Source organism: Coregonus lavaretus (assembly GCF_964263955.1).
Source record: "Coregonus lavaretus genome assembly, contig: HAP1_SCAFFOLD_886, whole genome shotgun sequence".
In the NCBI taxonomy this organism is placed as follows: Eukaryota; Metazoa; Chordata; class Actinopteri; order Salmoniformes; family Salmonidae; genus Coregonus; species Coregonus lavaretus.
In genome coordinates, this window is record NW_028157559.1 from 153057 (window position 1) to 165922 (window position 12866).

At 43.3% G+C, this 12866-nt stretch overlaps 1 pseudogene across 1 annotated transcript in view; it reads right to left on the bottom strand.

The window, feature by feature from the left end:
- LOC311125256 (collagen alpha-1(XIV) chain-like) overlaps positions 1–12866 on the bottom strand; it is a 79247-nt pseudogene that overhangs the window by 39847 nt on the left and 26534 nt on the right. Inside the window, exons 9-10 of the transcript in view lie at positions 4276–4362; positions 2775–2828 (exon numbers count right to left, since the gene is read on the bottom strand). The product of the transcript in view is annotated as a collagen alpha-1(XIV) chain-like (transcript). The remainder of the gene's footprint in view (positions 1–2774; positions 2829–4275; positions 4363–12866) is intronic.

The window sequence follows — 12866 nt, forward strand, 5'->3', positions numbered from 1 at the left end:
TGTGAAATGGCTAGCTAGTTAGCGGTGTGCGCTAGTAGCATTTCAATTGGTGACGTCACTCGCTCTGAGACCTTGAAATAGTTGTTTCCCTTGCTCTGCAAGGGCCGCGGCTTTTGTGGAGCGACGGGTAACGGTGCTTCGAGGGTGACTGTTGTCGATGTGTGCAGAGGGTCCCTGGTTCAAGCCCAGGTAAGGGCGAGGAGAGGGACGGAAGCAACACTGTTACATGTACACTGAGCTGTATTGGGATGGAGTTCCTCCAGTATGTGTTACTGTGGAAACACTGAGCTGCATTGTGATGGAGTCCCCCCAGTATGTGTTACTGTGGAAACACTGAGCTGTATTGTGATGGAGTCCCCCCAGTATGTGTTACTGTGGAAACACTGAGCTGCATTGTGATGGAGTCCCTCCAGTATGTGTTACTGTTGAAACACTGAGCTGCATTGTGATGGAGTCCCTCCAGTATGTGTTACTGTGGAAACACTGAGCTGTATTGTGATGGAGTCCCCCCAGTATGTGTTACTGTGGAAACACTGAGCTGCATTGTGATGGAGTCCCCCAAGTATGTGTTACTGTGGAAACACTGAGCTGTATTGGGATGGAGTCCCTCCAGTATGTGTTACTGTGGAAACACTGAGCTGCATTGTGATGGAGTCCCCCCAGTATGTGTTACTGTGGAAACACTGAGCTGCATTGTGGTGGAGTCCCTCCAGTATGTGTTACTGTGGAAACACTGAGCTGCATTGTGATGGAGTCCCCCCAGTATGTGTTACTGTGGAAACACTGAGCTGCATTGTGATGGAGTCCCCCAAGTATGTGTTACTGTGGAAACACTGAGCTGTATTGGGATGGAGTCACTCCAGTATGTGTTACTGTGGAAACACTGAGCTGCATTGTGATGGAGTCCCCCCAGTATGTGTTACTGTGGAAACACTGAGCTGCATTGTGGTGGAGTCCCTCCAGTATGTGTTACTGTGGAAACACTGAGCTGCATTGTGATGGAGTCCCCCAGTATGTGTTACTGTGGAAACACTGAGCTACATTGTGATGGAGTCCCCCCAGTATGTGTTACTGTGGAAACACTGAGCTGCATTGTGATGGAGTCCCCCCAGTATGTTTTACTGTGGAAACACTGAGCTGTATTGGGATGGAGTCACTCCAGTATGTGTTACTGTGGAAACACTGAGCTGCATTGTGATGGAGTCCCCCCAGTATGTGTTACTGTGGAAACACTGAGCTGCATTGTGGTGGAGTCCCTCCAGTATGTGTTACTGTGGAAACACTGAGCTGCATTGTGATGGAGTCCCCCCAGTATGTGTTACTGTGGAAACACTGAGCTGTATTGTGATGGAGTCCCCCCAGTATGTGTTACTGTGGAAACACTGAGCTGCATTGTGATGGAGTCCCTCCAGTATGTGTTACTGTTGAAACACTGAGCTGCATTGTGATGGAGTCCCCCCAGTATGTGTTACTGTGGAAACACTGAGCTGTATTGTGATGGAGTCCCCCCAGTATGTGTTACTGTGGAAACACTGAGCTGCATTGTGATGGAGTCCCTCCAGTATGTGTTACTGTGGAAACACTGAGCTGCATTGTGATGGAGTCCCCCCAGTATGTGTTACTGTGGAAACACTGAGCTGCATTGTGATGGAGTCCCCCCAGTATGTGTTACTGTGGAAACACTGAGCTGCATTGTGATGGAGTCCCTCCAGTATGTGTTACTGTGGAAACACTGAGCTGCATTGTGATGGAGTCCCCCCAGTATGTGTTACTGTGGAAACACTGAGCTGCATTGTGATGGAGTCCCCCAAGTATGTGTTACTGTGGAAACACTGAGCTGTATTGGGATGGAGTCCCTCCAGTATGTGTTACTGTGGAAACACTGAGCTGCATTGTGATGGAGTCCCCCCAGTATGTGTTACTGTGGAAACACTGAGCTGCATTGTGGTGGAGTCCCTCCAGTATGTGTTACTGTGGAAACACTGAGCTGCATTGTGATGGAGTCCCCCCAGTATGTGTTACTGTAGAAACACTGAGCTGCATTGTGATGGAGTCCCCCAAGTATGTGTTACTGTGGAAACACTGAGCTGTATTGGGATGGAGTCACTCCAGTATGTGTTACTGTGGAAACACTGAGCTGCATTGTGATGGAGTCCCCCCAGTATGTGTTACTGTGGAAACACTGAGCTGCATTGTGATGGAGTTCCCCCAGTATGTGTTACTGTGGAAACACTGAGCTGCATTGTGATGGAGTCCCCCCAGTATGTGTTACTGTGGAAACACTGAGCTGTATTGGGATGGAGTCACTCCAGTATGTGTTACTGTGGAAACTCTGAGCTGCATTGTGATGGAGTCCCCCCAGTATGTGTTACTGTGGAAACACTGAGCTGCATTGTGATGGAGTCCCTCCAGTATGTGTTACTCTGGAAACACTGAGCTGCATTGTGATGGAGTCCCCCAGTATGTGTTACTGTGGAAACACTGAGCTGCATTGTGATGGAGTTCCCCCAGTATGTGTTACTGTGGAAACACTGAGCTGCATTGTGATGAAGTCCCCCCAGTATGTGTTACTGTGGAAACACTACGCTGTATTGTGATGGAGTCCCTCCAGTCTGTGTCCCAAATGGCACCCTATTCCCAATGTAGTGCACTTCTTTTCACCAGAGCCCTGATCAAACGTAGTACACTATACAGAGAACAGGGTCCCATTTGGGACACACCCTGTGTAAGCACTGAGCAGCATAGTGTGATGGAGGGTGAATAGTATACTTTACCACATTGCCTGGCTCCCCTTGATTTCCTCTGGCCCCTCTTATACCAGCACCTCCCTGGAAGGAAGGAAGGAAGGAAGGAAGGAAGGAAGGAAGGAAGGAAGGAAGGAAGGAAGGAAGGAAGGAAGGAAGGAAGGAAGGAAGGAAGGAAGGAAGGACACCATAAACACCATGATAACCATACTGTACATCTGAATGGGAATCATGCTGTAAACCCTTCATCTGGAACCCTGATGAAGGCAGCTTGTAGTTGAAACGTTGGTTAAATGAATACATGTACTGCATCGGGGGACAGAGGTTGGGGCTACTGTCTTTTCCTTTTATAAAATACAGAACTGAGAACTGTGTTTACTGTGCTGTCCTATACAGATGGAGACACTGGCTACTGGGGTTGACCCAGGTCCCAGGCCTGTCCCTCCCCTCCCTGTCCCTCCCTGTCCCTCCCTACTCTGCTCTGACTGACTGACTGATGAAGGCATCTGGAGGTAATTGTCCCATCCGGCCTCAATGGCCTCCTTCCTCTTCCTGTGTTTGCCTTAATGGCACCCCTGTGGGGACGTGGAGGCAGGTACTAATCGTTCCTATGGCTGGAGGCTATGATAGCAGAGGCAGGACAAGTGCATTTGATTAACGTACTTCACACGCCCAGTCTGTTACAATAATATCAGTGATTGAAGACACACTGAAGAATAATAGAATTAAGGGCAGGAACAGTTTTACTATGGGTTCAACACGTTCAGCAAGGATTATTGTGTCTTAATAAAGCCCCACTTTAACTCCCGTACAGCTTTAATGTTATAACAAGGGTTTAGTAGTTCAACAGTGATCAGAGCCAACGACCACATAAACATAAAGAGGATGGCTATAGAGGAACCTCAGATTAAATCTTTCTCCATTGTGATTTTAAACTCTGCCTATAGGCTCCACCTGGAACATATGGATATGGAAACTGGAAATGTGCATGTGTAGACAGTAGAGAGAGGACTAATCTACTTTGATAAATCGATATCCATATAATGACTTTCTCAAACATGTCTGTTTGTTGATACAGTGTTGGCCCCGTAGTGGCTCTGGAACCGGTTCTCTCTCTCTCTCCCTCCCTCCCTCCCTCCCTCCCTCCCTCCCTCTCCAGCAGAATGTATGAAGACTCTCACTCTGTTGGGGTCCTTCCCCTTACAATGTCCACCTGTGGCGGAGACACGTCCACAGTACTGTATGACATTGACCCTCCCCAGACCGGGAATGTTTCACCAAATGTACTTTTGGATTTCCTTCTGTCGGCCCCTGCAGTCTCTTTTCCTGCCTGCTTGACGGCACACTGGAGAAATTATGTCTCTGGGTGTTGTTTCTGTCTAGGATTGTTTTGTATCGTGTTTATTTAGTAGGGACCCCAGCAAGACTAGCTGCTGCATAAAACACTAACCAATAGAGAGGAGAGTTGAGGCTGTGTTAAAACGGCACCCTGTTCCCTAAGACAGTAAATAAAGACAGTAGTAGGACTTACGGGGGGTCCCGTGGGTCCAGGAGGTCCTTTACTGTCCTGAGAACAGCTACAGGCATGGGGCATGGCAGGACAGTCCTCCTCCAGCCTCTGTAGAACAACAGAAAACAACAGACAATAGAGGCAATTCAAAAACCCACACAATAACACACTCAATTCCATTTCCTATTTGTGATTCATAACAGGACAGAACACAACATTGTGAATTAAAGTAAACAAAACTATTGTCACACCGGGTGGCTAACTGGTTGAAATGGGAGATACTTTTGTATTATTTTTAATTTTTTTAGGGGGTAGATCAGCTTAATATTGCAGATAGATTGTAACTTCCATCAATGTAATTGTCTGCATCACTTCCAATCCCCCATGTTTTTATATATATATATATATATATATATATATATATATATATATATATATATATACATATATATATATATACATACATATACATTTATACATATATACAGTGGGGAAAAAAGGTATTTAGTCAGCCACCAATTGTGCAAGTTCTCCCACTTAAAAAGATGAGAGAGGCCTGTAATTACACAAAAATGTATGCACGCACGACTGTAAGTCGCTTTGGATAAAAGCGTCTGCTAAAATGGCATATTATAAATTTTCATCATAGGTACACTATGACAGACAAAATGAGAATTTTCTTTCCAGAAAATCACATTGTAGGATTTTTAATGAATTTATTTGCAAATTATGGTGGAAAATAAGTATTTGGTCAATAACAAAAGTTTCTCAATATTTTGTTATATACCCTTTGTTGGCAATGACACAGGTCAAACGTTTTCTGTAAGTCTTCACAAGGTTTTCACACACTGTTGCTGGTATTTTGGCCCATTCCTCCATGCAGATCTCCTCTAGAGCAGTGATGTTTTGGGGCTGTCGCTGGGCAACACAGACTTTCAACTCCCTCCAAAGATTTTCTATGGGGTTGAGATCTGGAGACTGGCTAGGCCACTCCAGGACCTTGAAATGCTTATTACGAAGCCACTCCTTCGTTGCCCGGGCGGTGTGTTTGGGATCACTGTCATGCTGAAAGACCCAGCCACGTTTCATCTTCAATGCCCTTGCTGATGGAAGGAGGTTTTCACTCAAAATCTCACGATACATGGCCCCATTCATTCTTTCCTTTACACGGATCAGTCGTCCTGGTCCCTTTGCAGAAAAACAGCCCCAAAGCATGATGTTTCCACCCCCATGCTTCACAGTAGGTATGGTGTTCTTTGGATGCAACTCAGCATTCTTTGTCCTCCAAACACGACGAGTTGAGTTTTTACCAAAAAGTTCTATTTTGGTTTCATCTGACCATATGACATTCTCCCAATCCTCTTCTGGATCATCCAAATGCACTCTAGCAAACTTCAGACGGGCCTGGACATGTACTGGCTTAAGCAGGGGGACACGTCTGGCACTGCAGGATTTGAGTCCCTGGCGGCGTAGTGTGTTACTGATGGTAGGCTTTGTTACTTTGGTCCCAGCTCTCTGCAGGTCATTCACTAGGTCCCCCTGTGTGGTTCTGGGATTTTTGCTCACCGTTCTTGTGATCATTTTGACCCCACGGGGTGAGATCTTGCGTGAAGCCCCAGATCGAGGGAGATTATCAGTGGTCTTGTATGTCTTCCATTTCCTAATAATTGCTCCCACAGTTGATTTCTTCAAACCAAGCTGCTTACCTATTGCAGATTCAGTCTTCCAAGCCTGGTGCAGGTCTACAATTTTGTTTCTGGTGTCCTTTGACAGCTCTTTGGTCTTGGCCATAGTGGAGTTTGGAGTGTGACTGTTTGAGGTTGTGGACAGGTGTCTTTTATACTGATAACAAGTTCAAACAGGTGCCATTAATACAGGTAACGAGTGGAGGACAGAGGAGCCTCTTAAAGAAGAAGTTACAGGTCTGTGAGAGCCAGAAATCTTGCTTGTTTGTAGGTGACCAAATACTTATTTTCCACCATAATTTGCAAATAAATTCATAAAAAATCCTACAATGTGATTTTCTGTAAAGAAAATTCTCAATTTGTCTGTCATAGTTGACGTGTACCTATGATGAAAATTACAGGCCTCTCTCATCTTTTTAAGTGGGAGAACTTGCAAAATTGGTGTCTTGCAAAACACTTATGTCATGCAATAAAATGCAAATTAATTACTTAAAAATCATACAATTTTATTTTCTGGATGTTTGTTTTAGATTCCGTCTCTCACAGTTGAAGTGTACCTATGATAAAAATTACAGACCTCTACATGCTTTGTAAGTAGGAAAACCTGCAAAATCGGCAGTGTATCAAATACTTGTTCTCCCCACTGTACATACATACATACATACATACATACATACATACATACATACATACATACATACATACATACATACATACATACATACATACATACATACATACATATCCTTTAAAAAATATATATTCCCCTTTATTACTTTCCAACCCCACCACCCTTTCCCTAATTGGAGTAAACTAGTGAACAACAATGCTTAGGCCTCTACTTCCAGCTTATACTTACTATATACATTTTATGGACACAGTCAATTTTACAATAATTATATTTTGTTTGTTTTTTTCTCCTGAACTTCTTCTACTCTCAACCTCTCCGATCATTTTCATGATGTCCATCCGGTTTGAAATGGGAGATACTTATGTAAATGCTTAGCTTGGTGAGAATTTGAGATATGTAAATGTTCAAGAAAGAAACAGTTTGTATGTCTCCTGGTGAGACTAAATGCCTGGGTTGGTAGATAAGCTTTTCAATTTGTCCATTTCCAGGTTCCTCTATCAGTTAGCTCCTTCTGTCCTGTGCCCCAGTGTTAAGTGTGTGGCTGGAGTGCAGCAAGGCCTCAGGTTGCTATCTCCCCTGTTCCATCAGTCTGTCACCAGGAGAAAAATAACCTCTCTCCTCTCCTCTTCTCTCCTGGCCTCGCAGCAGCACCATACATCACAGCTATCTCCTGGGCCCGGCTAGCTAGAAACACAGTTATCATTCAAATAATTGTCCTATCCTTTTCCAATGATAAAACGTGCTTTGAAAGAGCCAGGGAGGCCGGTAGTAGGTAATAAATACAGGCTAGTGGTCTGTGAGGAGTGAGGTGGACAGGACTGTATCTGAGAGGATGGGGTATTGGGAGTGTTTTGTAGCGGTGTTACTAACAGAGTAATACAAATCTTAGAATCAACTATTAAAGACTACCAGAACCCACTGGATTCTCCAATTACATTGAAAGAACTACAGGACAAAATACAAACCCTCCAATCCAAAAAGGCATGTAGGGTTGATGGTATCCTAAATGAAATGACAAAATATACAGACCACAAATTCCAATTGGCTATACTTAAACTCTTTAACATCATCCTCAGCTCTGGCATATTCCCCAATATTTGGAACCAAGGACTGATCACCCCAATCCACAAAAGTGGAGGCAAATTTGACCCCAATAACTACCGTGGGATATGCGTCAACAGCAACCTTGGGAAAATCCCTTGCATTATCATTAACAGCAGACTCGTACATTTCCTCAGCGAAAACAATGTACTGAGCAAATGTCCCTCTTCAACATATATATCAACGAATTGGTGAGGGCACTAGAACAGTCTGCAGCACCCAGCCTCACCCTACTAGAATCTGAAGTCAAATGTTTACTGTTTGCTGATGATCTGGTGCTTCTGTCCCCAACCAAGGAGGGCCTACAGCAGCACCTAGATCTTCTGCACAGATTCTGTCAGACCTGTGTCCTGACAGTAAATCTCAGTAAGATAAAAATAATGGTGTTCCAAAAAAGGTCCAGTTGCCAGGACCACAAATAAAAATTCCATCTAGACACCGTTGCCCTAGAGCACACAATAAACTATACAAACCTTGGCCTAAACATCAGCGCCACAGGTAACTTCCACAAAGCTGTGAACGATCTGAGACAAGGCAAGAAGGACCTTCTATGCCATCAAAAGGAACATAAAATTCGACATACCAATTAGGATCTGGCAAAAAATACTTGAATCAGTTCTAGAACCCATTGCCCTTTATGGTTGTGAGGTCTGGGGTCCGCTCACCAACCAATAATTCACAAAATGGGACAAACACCAAATTGAGACTCTGCATGCAGAATTCTGCAAAAATATCCTCTGTGTACAACGAAAAACACCAAATAATGCATGCAGAACAGAATTAGGCCGATACCCGGTAATGATCAAAATCCAGGAAAGAGCCGTTAAATTCTACAACCACCTAAAAGGAAGCGATTCCCAAGCCATCACCTACAGAGAAATGAACCTGGAGAAGTGCCCCCTAAGCAAGCTGGTCCTGGGGCTCTGTTCACAAACACAAACAGACCCCACAGAGCCCCAGGACAGCAACACAATTAGACCCAACGAAATCATGAGAATGTCTTTACTATTTTGGAACTTTTGTGAGGGTAATGTTTACTGTACATGTTTTGTTTATTTCACTTTTGTTTATGATCTATTTAATTTGCTTTGACAATGTAAACAGAGAGAGAGAGAGAGAGAGAGAGAGAGAGAGAGAGAGAGAGAGAGAGAGAGAGAGAGAGAGAGAGAGAGAGAGAGAGAGAGAGAGAGAGAGAGAGAGAGAGAGAGAGAGAGAGAGAGAGAGAGAGAGAGAGAGGAGTAAGCCGAACATGTTTGCTTAAAGTACAGTTTGTTGATCTAACACGTCTCGCTAGGTCAGTCCTGGACATGTCTCTCATGTTACCACCTGGTCTAGCTAGTTCAGTCCTGGACATGTCTCTCATGTTACTGCTGTCCCCATAGGAGAACCCTTTTTGGTTCCAGGTAGAACCCTTTTTGGTTCCAGGTAGAACCCTTTTTGGTTCCAGGTAGAACCCTTTCCACAAAGGACTGACCAGATACAACCCTTTTGGGTTCCATTCTACCTGAAACCCAAAAGGGTTCTACCTGGTAAATCCTTTGTGGAAAGGGTTCTACCTGGAACCAAAAATATTTATTCGAAGGGTTCTCCTATGGGGACAGCCAAATAACCTTTTTAGGTTCTAGATAGCACCTTTGTATGTTCTGTCTGACACGCTGTCTGCTGACATATAGCACATAGCCTACTGGCTGGGTATTGCTATGTGGACTTAGTACAGAGATGAGAAAGAGCAGTGGTTTGAGAGCTCAATTATTCATCCTCTTGGAGTGGATTAGAGTTGGTGGGTTGGATGGTAGTCTCTCTCAGTTATTCATCCTCTTGGAGTGGATTAGAGTTGGTGGGTTGGATGGTAGTCTCTCTCAGTTATTCATCTTCTGGAGTGGATTAGAGTTGGTGGGTTGGATGGTAGTCTCTCTCAGTTATTCATCCTCTTGGAGTGGATTAGAGTTGGTGGGCTGGATGGTAGTCTCTCTCAGTTATTCATCATCTTGGAGTGGATTAGAGTTGGTGGGTTGGATGGTAATCTCTCTCAGTTATTCATCCTCTTGGAGTGGATTAGAGTTGGTGGGTTGGATGGTAGTCTCTCTCAGTTATTCATCCTCTTGGAGTGGATTAGAGTTGGTGGGTTGGATGGTAGTCTCTCTCAGTTATTCATCTTCTTGGAGTGGATTAGAGTTGGTGGGTTGGATGGTAGTCTCTCTCAGTTATTCATCTTCTGGAGTGGATTAGAGTTGGTGGGTTGGATGGTAGTCTCTCTCAGTTATTCATCCTCTTGGAGTGGATTAGAGTTGGTGGGTTGGATGGTAGTCTCTCTCAGTTATTCATCCTCTTGGAGTGGATTAGAGTTGGTGGGTTGGATGGTAGTCTCTCTCAGTTATTCATAATCTTGGAGTGGATTAGAGTTGGTGGGTTGGATGGTAGTCTCTCTCAGTTATTCATCTTCTGGAGTGGATTAGAGTTGGTGGGTTGGATGGTAGTCTCTCTCAGTTATTCATCCTCTTGGAGTGGATTAGAGTTGGTGGGCTGGATGGTAGTCTCTCTCAGTTATTCATCATCTTGGAGTGGATTAGAGTTGGTGGGTTGGATGGTAATCTCTCTCAGTTATTCATCCTCTTGGAGTGGATTAGAGTTGGTGGGTTGGATGGTAGTCTCTCTCAGTTATTCATCCTCTTGGAGTGGATTAGAGTTGGTGGGTTGGATGGTAGTCTCTCTCAGTTATTCATCTTCTTGGAGTGGATTAGAGTTGGTGGGTTGGATGGTAGTCTCTCTCAGTTATTCATCTTCTGGAGTGGATTAGAGTTGGTGGGTTGGATGGTAGTCTCTCTCAGTTATTCATCCTCTTGGAGTGGATTAGAGTTGGTGGGTTGGATGGTAGTCTCTCTCAGTTATTCATCCTCTTGGAGTGGATTAGAGTTGGTGGGTTGGATGGTAGTCTCTCTCAGTTATTCATAATCTTGGAGTGGATTAGAGTTGGTGGGTTGGATGGTAGTCTCTCTCAGTTATTCATCCTCTTGGAGTGGATTAGAGTTGGTGGGTTGGATGGTAGTCTCTCTCAGTTATTCATAATCTTGGAGTGGATTAGAGTTGGTGGGTTGGATGGTAGTCTCTCTCAGTTATTCATCCTCTTGGAGTGGATTAGAGTTGGTGGGTTGGATGGTAGTCTCTCTCAGTTATTCATCTTCTGGAGTGGATTAGAGTTGGTGGGTTGGATGGTAGTCTCTCTCAGTTATTCATCTTCTTGGAGTGGATTAGAGTTGGTTGTTGGTCTGTTGGTCTGTTGTTTTTTTGTTATTTTTTTTTGTATTCTTTTGTTTTTTTAAGGTGTATATCAGCTTTAATATTGCAGATAGATTATAACTTTCATCAATGTAATTTTCTGCATAATTTCCAATCCCCCATATCTTTTTTTATAAATATATATATAGTACCAGTCAAAAGTTTGGACAAGTTTTAGAACACCTACTTATTCAACGGTTTTTCTTTATATTTACTATTTTCTACATTGTAGAATAAAAGTGAAGACATCAAAACTATGAAATAACACATATGGAATCATGTAGTAACCAAAAAAGTGTTAAACAAATCAAAATATATGTTATATTTGAGATTATTGAAATAGCCATCCTTTGCCTTGATGACAGCTTTGCACACTCTTGGCATTCTCTCAACCAGCTTCATGAGGTAGTCACCTGGAATGCATTTCAATTAACAGGTGTGCCTTCTTAAAAGTTAATTTGTGGAATTTCTTTCCTTCTTAATGCATTTGAGCGACTCAGTTGTGTTGTGACAAGGTAGGGGGGGTATACAGAAGATAGCCCTATTTGGTAAAAGACCAAGTCCATATTATGGCAAGAACAGCTCAAATAAGCAAAGAGAAACGACAGTCCATCATTACTTTAAGACATGAAGGTCAGTCAATACGGAACATTTCAAGAACTTTGAAAGTTTCTTCAAGTGCAGTCGCAAAAACCATCAAGCGCTATGATGAAACTGGCTTTCATGAGGACCGCCACAGGAATGGAAGACCCAGAGTTACCTCTGCTGCAGAGGATAAGTTCATTAGAGTTACCAGCCTCAGAAATTGCAGCCCAAATAAATGCTTCACAGAGTTCAAGTAACAGACACATCTCAACATCAACTGTTCAGAGGAGACTGTGTGAATTAGGCCTTCATGGTCGAATTGCTGCAAAGAAACCACTACTAAAGGCCACAAATAATAAGAAGAGACTTGCTAAAGTATGAAAATGTATGCACTCACTAACTGTAAGTCGCTCTGGATAAGAGCGTCTGCTAAATGACTAAAATGTAAATGTAAAGGTCACCAATAAGAAGAAGAGACTTGCTTGGGCCAAGAAACACGGATCCCCTACCAGATCAAATCAAACCCCCCCCAACCCCCCCCCCCCCCATGCTCTAACAGAGCCCCACCCCAAAACCAGACTTAAAGCAGGCATGATATACAATGAATAATATAATCAAATAGTAAAAAAATTAAATACAAAGATATTATAAAACAAAAAGTTTAAAAAGAGTAAAAATAATTATACAAATTCTAATTTGGATTGGTTTATGGAGTTGTGAAATTAGCTGGGTCCATGTCTTCTCCAAATTATAGGAAAGGTTGCCAGATATTATACAATGTAATTGCAGATCCCCTAACGGAGTAGCGTATTTTCTCTAGCTTGAGATGTTGCATAACGTCCTTTATCCAATGGTTAAAAGTAGGTGGAAACTGATCCTTCCACTGAAATAGTATAAGATGTCTAGCTAGAAGAGTAGTAAATGGCAGCATGTTGCCCATAGAGCCGTTTAGACGGGCCTCCTGTGGTGCCACTCCCAATAATGCAATAAAGGTTCTATCGGTCTCTCCAGTATCTTAGAAAACATCTAAAAAAATTGATATCCAGAAATCTATCAATTTCGGGCATGTCCAAAACACGTGTAAGTAGCAGGAGCCTGCTTACGTCGGTCACAAGTGCGATCTATTTCTGGTCTAATCTTGGATCATTTTGCCTTTGACCAATGCAGCCGATGAACTATTTTAAAATGAATTACAGCATGTCTTAGACATATAGATGAAGAATGTATTCTCTGAAGCATACTCTGCCAAGTTTCGTCTGAAAGTTGTTCACCTAAATCCTCTTCCCATTGGTTCTTAAGAGAGTTCAGGGAATCCAGATTGTGTGAGTTTAATA